General features: G+C 35.0%; 1 pseudogene; it reads left to right on the top strand.

Moving 5' to 3' along the window:
* The first annotated feature begins 232 nt into the window (after positions 1 to 232).
* On the top strand, positions 233 to 1,775 carry LOC145569091 (protein DETOXIFICATION 49 pseudogene; annotated as a pseudogene).
* Positions 1,776 to 8,794: the final 7,019 nt, after the last annotated feature.

An 8,794-nucleotide genomic window follows, 5' to 3' on the forward strand; every position in this document is an offset into this window, starting at 1 on the left:
GCAAGGATGTTGCTGATTTGATGTGATGCACTAATGTAATATAGACTAAATGATTTTTTTTTTTTTTTTTATAACCACGTTGGCAATGTAAACACCAAGATACTTCAAATAAGAATACAATAAAATTAATTTTTTTTTTAAAAAGGAAAAAGACAAAAAAGAACTCATATAAAACCATAGGACTCCCTCCCAATTCTTCCCATCAACTAACAAGGCCATTTTTTGTTTCCCATCAACCCCTTAAGTCATGTCTTCCTACACAACTAAAACTCATGAAAAAGAATCCACCAACATAATTCATGAGCCTTTGCTAGCCAACAAAACACCAATACCTTACCAACAAAAGCAACATGAACATCATCAAATCTCACAAACTCACCTTATGCTTGCTTTAAATGAAGCAAGGTTAATCACTAGATTAGCACTTCCTTTAGTCTTAACCGGCCTTCTTCTTTACTCGCGCTCCATGATTTCCATGCTCTTCCTAGGCCGAATTGGAGATCTTGCCTTAGCCGGTGGATCTCTAGCCATAGGGTTTGCCAACATAACCGGCTACTCGATTCTCTCTGGCCTTGCCATGAGAATGGAACCCATGTGTGGCCAAGCCTTTGGGGCTAAAAGATACAAGCTCCTAGGCTTAGTCATGCAAAAAACAATCCTCCTACTCCTCTTAGCATCAATACCTATTTCTTTCCTTTGGCTCAACATGAGAAAAATCTTGCTCTTTTGTCACCAAGATGAAAACATTGCTAATGAGGCTCAATCTTACATTCTTTTCACTCTTCCTGACCTCATTGCTCAATCACTCCTTCATCCGATACGAATCTACCTACGAACTCAATCCATAACACTACCCCTAACATGTTGTGCCTCCCTAGCAATCCTCCTCCACATGCCCATCAATTACTTCCTTGTTATACACCTTAACCTTGGAGCAAAAGGGGTTGCCTTAAGTGGGGTGTTAACCAACTTCAACCTAGTAGGATCACTTATCATTTACATTATTTTCTCGGGCATCTATAAAAACACTTGGTGTGCAATCACAAGCGAATGTGTTCGAGGGTGGAAGACCCTCGTCAACTTAGCCATCCCAAGTTGCATTTCGGTATGCTTAGAATGGTGGTGGTATGAAATCATGATTTTACTATGTGGGTTATTGTCTAATCCTCAAGCTACTGTTGCATCAATGGGAATTTTGATCCAAACGACAGCATTAATGTACATTTTCCCATCATCCCTAAGTTTAAGTGTATCAACTAGGGTGGGAAATGAATTGGGTGCAAACCAACCAAAAAGAGCAAAACTTTCAACAATTATAGGCCTCTTATTTAGCTTCATACTTGGATTTTGTGCACTTATTTTTACAATCATGGTAAGAAAAAAATGGGCAAGTTTTTTTACCAAAGATGTGGAAATTATAGCACTAACTTCAATAGTACGTTTTGCCCATAATTGGCCTTTGTGAGCTAGGAAATTGCCCACAAACTACAGGATGTGGGGTTTTAAGGGGGCTTGCTAGGCCCAAATTAGGTGCAATTGTTAACCTTGGAAGCTTTTATTTGGTGGGTATGCCTGTGGCTTTATGGTTGGGATTTAAGTTAGGATTTGGGTTCAAAGGTTTGTGGCTCGGGTTGCTAACGGCCCAAGGTTCGTGTGTCATTGCCATGTTTTTCGTGTTGGTTCGGACGAATTGGAAGGTTCACGCCCAACGGGCTCAAGAGTTAACCTTAGATGGTGGTGGTTTTGGAGCGGATAATTGTGAATTCGTGAAGTAATACATATACTAAAAAAAAAGTACTAATGGAGCAACGAACTAAAAAATCCGAGGTGTATTAGATAACTTAATTATGATTAAAATCAGTCATTGGTATGTCACATGGAAAAGAGTTGTGCCATACATTTTATTCAACATAGTATGATATTCTTAAACTAATATTATATTTATATTTATATTAAGATAGAAGATATTAGGAGTAAAGTACCTAACGAATTATTCAATAGGCACGTAGGTTAGAGTCAAGAAGCTAGTAAAATTCGAGGTTATATAAACGGAGGGTTGAGAGAGATTTAGAAGTGTCTCACAGGGGTAGGTTGGTCATTTCATGTGGGATTTAAATTTTGTCATTTTAGATTCAGTGGTACAAAATACACTCTCAGTGGTACAAAAATATAATTTTAATGGTATTTAAAAAAAGGTTCAAATATCTAATTACGCTGTCAAATAATACCATTACATCTCAGTGGTACATAATACACTCCCAGTGGTACTCAATGCGGTTTTAGTGGTACTTAAAAAAATCCTCAGTGATACAAAATATACTTTCAGTAGTTGTGGTCCCAATTTTTTTTGTCGTTTTCGCACGTGAAACCATTTCTGACTCCAAAGGTGGGCCCTACCTCACCCTTTTTCACTCTCTCTATCTCTCTCTTTCTTTCTCCCTCTTCCTAGTACATTTGCTATATTATTTTATGTTATGAGACATTTTATTTTGTCTCACAACCCTTCAAATGTAGTTCCTCGTAAAATTCAAGGCCTACGTCTAACGTGTATTTGGCTATTTGTGCTATACAGAGAGGGAAGTCAGTAATGGAACTTTGATATCTTTGTACACTTCATTGAAAATGAGTACTCGTACTAGTCTATACATTTTTATTGTTCCCGCAATTTTCAATTATTCAAATAGGGAATTTGTTGTTGTTGTTATTAAACTAGTATAGTATTGGTGGTGATAAGTAATTTTTCCATATTTCTTTTGTGTATTTTGTTGTTGATATCATTTTAAAATAACTTGGCTTGCTTTTTTATATATGTAAAAAAAAAGAAAAAAATAATAATAATAATAATAATGGTATATAAATATTAAAAAAAAACATGTAGATAGTCCTTTTTTAAAAATGTTTATTATTTATTGTTGCATTATAATATTTACTACAATGTTATATAAAATTTTCTAAAATGATGGTTAGACAAAATATATTTGATGTTTCATCATCTATTGAGCTTATATGTTTAGAGTGGAAGCTTAAAAAATGTATATTATTAGCTATCAATATCTTATATTGTTGTATATTGAAAAGATCAATTCAAAAGTAGTAATGAGTATACAACAATATTGATGTCAAAGTCAACTTTCGTATTTTTAGTTTTAAACCTACTTAATCCTAAAATCTAGCAAGTAAAAAAAAAGGGCAAAAAAATTAAAAAAATAAATAAATTGATGACATCATAAGTAAATTTGAAGGGAAAATTTTTAATGAGAACTTGACACATAGAACACTTTAAGAAATTGATGATATCAACACGTTTTGTTTTAGTAATAATTAATAGATTAGTTAGTATGTTTTTTATACAAAATTGAAAAAAAAAAAAAAAAATGGGAAGAAGTGTTTCCTTTCACCGAAATATTAATCACTATATACTTATTTAGACGTTGAGAACAGAATGTCTTATTCAAAACAAGTGATTATGTAATTGATAATTCTGTCTTAGACTACAATATGTCGATCTTATTAATGTATTATTTGTGTAATATGATCCCATGTATTGACAACAATATCATATTGTTGGTACGGACTACGGAGTAGTATCTAAGAAACCTTAACTTAAGAGTACTCCTATAAAAAAAAACAAAAGTACACACTCGTCTCTCCTCTCCTCTCCTCTCCTCTCCTCCTCTTTTCTAGGGTTTTCCTAAAATCTTGACCATTTAGGCCGGAAATAATCTAGTTTTTCGGAAATTAGACTATTTTCAATTCTTTTCCTTTAATTTTCTTTAATTTTACAATTTAAGTTTCAATAAATCTACACTAGACTCCAAAGCATAAAGCGCTATAATTGACATTTAATAGATTTTACAGAAACTATTGGGTGCGTCCACTCGCACCCAATAATTTGTGCGGCCATTCTCCATTTTACTCAATTTCACTTTTCTTCTCTCTGAAAATCAAAAAAGTGAATCTTTCTCTCTCCTCTTTCTTCTTTCTTCCACCAAATAGCGATTTATTTGGAGGAGATTTGCGATTTCGCACCACCAATTGTTGCGACTTGCGTTTTGTGGTTGGAGGTGGTGCCGCAATTGGGTGATTTTGGGGAGGTGCAGCTCACGAAGATCGAAGTTGAACTGATTGTTGCGATTTGCAATTTGTGGTTGCAGGTGGTTGTTGTGGGGATGCGGTTTTGGTGGCCAAAAATTAAGGGGTTGGTGGGTTCAGTGGTTTGTAGGTGCGGTGGCTTGGGTTGGGTGGTTGAAGGAGAAGGAGTGGGAGTGGCTTGGGCTTGGTGGTTTAAGGAGAAGGAGTGGGAGTGGTTAGCTTGGGTTCGGTGGTTGAAGAAGAAGGAGGGTGGTTGTTTGCTGCTGCTGGTGGTTTGATGGTGGCTGGGTGCTGCTTTTGTTGGTGGCGAGAGGAGGAACGAAGGAGTAGGTTGGGCGTGAGGAATGAAGGAGAAGGCTGGCGTGAAGAACAAAGTAGAAGAAGAAGGAGAATGACTTTTATTATTAAAAAAAAAAAAAAGTATGGCGCATATAAGGCAAAAAAAATTAACATATAAGCTAATAAATGTCTTATATCAGATATTAATAAAAAAATGTGTACCAGTCAATAAAAGGAACCTATCAGAATAAACAAAACATATATATTTGCCAACAAAAGGTACTTATCAGTCAAAAGACGGAACATATTAGCTAACAAATGAAGCATATCAACCAATAGAATGATAAAATCAGCAAATAAAAGCAACATGTAAGCCAATAAAAGAAATATATCAGCCAATAAGAGGAGTATATATATCAGCCAACAAAAGATACTTATCAGCTAACAGAAGGAACATATCAGCCAACAAAAGGATGAAATCAGCAAACAAAAGCAACAAGTAAACCAACATAATAAGTATATCAACCAACAAAATGATACATATAAGCTACAATTCAAATATACATATCAACCAACAAAATAGATATATAAGCCAACTAAAAAAACATATAACCCAAATGATATCTGATATCAGTCAAACTTATCAAAAATTTTACAAAAATATATATCAGCCAACAAAAAGAATATGTTAGCCAATACAAATAAAGTATATCAGCTAACACATAAAACTTATCAACCATCAAATAAAACATATCAGTCAAGCCAGCCGCACGAAAATTCGTGTTTCTTTTATTACATATCAACATATCAACCATCAATATGTTCTCTAGATTTTAATAGAAGTTTACTTTGCTTTTTAAAAATTATTGGAATCTATTTGAAACGAGAGAGTATGAGTAGTGTCTTACCTTTAAATCTTTAATTAGCTCCATTATTAATAGAAAACGTACCTTCTTTACAAAACATTATTAAATTAGCTATAATGTTTTCAATTGAATATCATGCTTAATAAATTATGAAAAATATTAATAATATAACATTTTTGCGTCAATTTTTCACAATTAATGACGATATTGATTTTTAAATGAAATTCTAGACATTTAATCACGTATACCTTCATTTTAATTATTATCTCATATCAAACAAGTTAACTTCATTTTAATTAGTATCTCATATATAATAAAAAAAGTTAATTATTATAATTTGTGATTCAAACTCTAATTGTGATTTCTCTTATTGTGTCACACCTCCATTACAAGCACTGGGTCTACGTCCAATCATCACACATGTCAGCTCATCCCTATTATGTTATTTTTTTTTTTTTTTTTTTTTGACAATGAGTACTTCATAAATAAAGGACAAATTACAACCTAGGAGATCTAAAATAAAAAACTAAAAACAACCAAACCCATTTAGCTAAGCCATTAGAGGGAAAACGAAGTGAATGATTACACCGTTGTGCATCGTTCCAAACACCTCGGAGCTCGGAAAACCAAAAGGTTTTGACCAAAACCTTTTCATGGACCACAAGTTGCCAAGCGAACCAACATCTTGGAGAAGGACAGATAATGCAAGCGAACACTAAAGAAGGAAATCAAAACCTGCTATAAAACCTATGCAAAATTCCGGTGGAAGTAGTGTAGTGACAATACACTCGAAAGTCGAAAGCACCCTGTTGCTGAAAAAAAGACCCATCACACGACTCCACTCCTAGGGATTGAAGAGCATAGCCACCTCCTAAGAGTCCGGGAGCCAAACCTCGAGAGTCGAAATTTTCCACGACTCTACCAAGTGAAACCTTACACCAAAATGCAGGTTTCTTTCCTGCAATTCTACCTATATAGAATGCAAGAAAATGGAGGACTTTGCTTACCCCAAACATTAAAGATGGGGAGCCTCCTTCAAGATTGTAATTTTTAATGATGACTGTCTTTGTCATCACCAACACCAACACTGACACTGGGATGATAGTCGATGAATGAAGACCCAAATCATCCCGCAACCAAGAAGCAACAGGACAAACGAACAAACCTCTCCCCTCAAACTTACCTTCTCCCTGCAAATTCCAAATGCGGGGGATACTTTTTGCTTGCATAAATACAGCTAGCCTCTGGAAAAGAGCACAAACACAGAAGACAGCACCCAAACTATCAAAGAGGGAAGCCACACATGCAACATGACAACCCCCCATAACACGATCCCACCCCGAACAAACAACTAAAAGGGCCACCGACCAAACTAGCAAGGGATTGTTTATCCTTACAACCCCTAAAACCAACCAACAAGGCTCCAAGAACAACAACACTTCATAACCCTCCATAACTAGAACTACTCTATGCATCTCTATCTCATGAACTAACTCAAGTCCAAGTAGAGAAAGAGACTTATTAAAAAACAGAAACCTAAGCAACAAAATAAACAGCTTAAACAAGAACAACATAAATCAACTAAACCAATACTAAAAAATAACAACTAAAGAAAACCAGCATACAAACTAGCGTGAGAACAGAGGAAAGGCAACGAAACCTGAAAACCTCACCGGCAGAAATCCAACCCAACACCGAGAACAATCATCAACGGCTACACGAAGAACCCCTCACTGACCCTAACCGTGGATACGCGAGGAAACCCTAACCTTAACTTCACCTTTACCGCCGGGAATTAATTAACGAAATTTCTTTCGACGACGGCGTTAAGACTAGCCTTTGGTTCTTAATTTGTTGAGGCAAGCCGCAGAACACTTGACGATGAACCCAAATAAGCGGAACCACCAAAGAGAAACCCTCAATTCTTCACCACAAACCCAAAAAACGAAAATTAAACAAACAGGGAAGGGGAAAAACGGGAAGGCTGGGCTCGCCGACGACGGCTAGGCGAAGCGCGCCAGTCGCCGGCGAGCAGGGAGTGAGAATAAGGGGGCGGTGGAAGCGGTGGAGATAAGGATGGGGGTTTAGAGAGAGAAAGCTTCTTAGAAGATGATGACGGTATATTTATCCCTATTATGTTCGTTATAACAGACTTTGAGTTTGTTAAAACTTTTACACAATCAGCATTTAGTTTTCTTTTATTACAATAAATGGTTTCAACCACTTTAAGTGATTAGTATTAATAGCCTTTTCATATCTAGTAGTTCTCAACTGGTTGCTTAGTTCTATAACCCGAACTCGAAGTCTAAGGATAGACCAATGAGGGAAGAAAATCTTGTGCACTGCTTCTTCTCTACTCACTATATGCTCGAGTTTGCGTTTTTTCACATAAATTATATTTAATCTTTACTTCTACAAACTAGCTAAATGATAGTTAACTAGTAATCAGATATTCCTTATAAATTCTCGCCTCTCCTCTTCTCTCCTCCTCTCTTCTAGGGTTTCTCCAAAATCTTGGCCGTTTAGGCAGGAAATAGTTTAATTTCTTCGGAAATTAGACTATTTCCGACCTTTTTTCCTAAATTTTCTTTAGTTTTGCAATTTAGGTTTCAATAAATCTGCACGAGTACGTGTAGATACGTCCGTCTCCCTATGGTGGAGTGTCTCTCTATGGTGGAATCGTTAGTTTTTGTTGGTTTAGTTGTTTGTTTATGTTTAGGGTTTGTTTGTGTTTTAGGGTTTATCAAAAGGTAATCATCTTTTGCCCTATTGTCAGTTCTTTGGTAAAGATTTGTTCGGGATCGCAACGGTTGTCAAATTTTCAAATGCGTTCAAGCGAATCAGATGAAAATCATCCTTACGGCTACAACAAATCATTAGACCGTCTCTCCAAAAAGGTTGTATATTCCAGCGATGTGTGCGAGAGATGTACCACGGTGCAAGATTTTTTCAACGATCGTAGCTTTGATGAAGTAAACCCCAATTTGATTCAATTTTATGTATTTGTTAATGTAGATTTCATTTGTAAATGGCGGATGACTTTTTATTAATGAATTGATTTGTTTCAAAAAAAAGCTAAATGATAGTTTTCACTGTATGATCAATTTTGTTTGAGGCATTTCAAGTTATAACAGATTTACCCAATTTGTTGTGTTACTATATATCTGAAATAATTTGGCGTGGTATAAGGAATTTCTTAAGATATATATATATATATATATAAAGCTAAACTTTTAGCCAGGTCACAAGACAGCGACACTTGGCGTTCCAACTTTTCGCCAAGTGTCGCGCCACGTTGGATAGATTTAGATAGAGTTCATAAGATAAAAAAGTTAGTTTAGAATTCTATTTGGATAGCATTTTAGGATAAAATTGTTAGTTTAAAGTTTTATTTTCGATAAAATATTAATATTTCAGATGTAAAAATTGAATTATAATTTTATTCAAAAAAAATTATTAGATTATAATTTTCAAAATTTATCATATAAATTTATTTTTATATCATAATATTTTTTTGGAGTGAAGGAAGTAGTTCAAAGAGTAAAACATCCATTTAT

Source organism: Chenopodium album, chromosome 11, assembly GCF_948465745.1.
Source record: "Chenopodium album chromosome 11, dcCheAlbu1.1, whole genome shotgun sequence".
NCBI lineage: Eukaryota > Viridiplantae > Streptophyta > Magnoliopsida > Caryophyllales > Amaranthaceae > Chenopodium > Chenopodium album.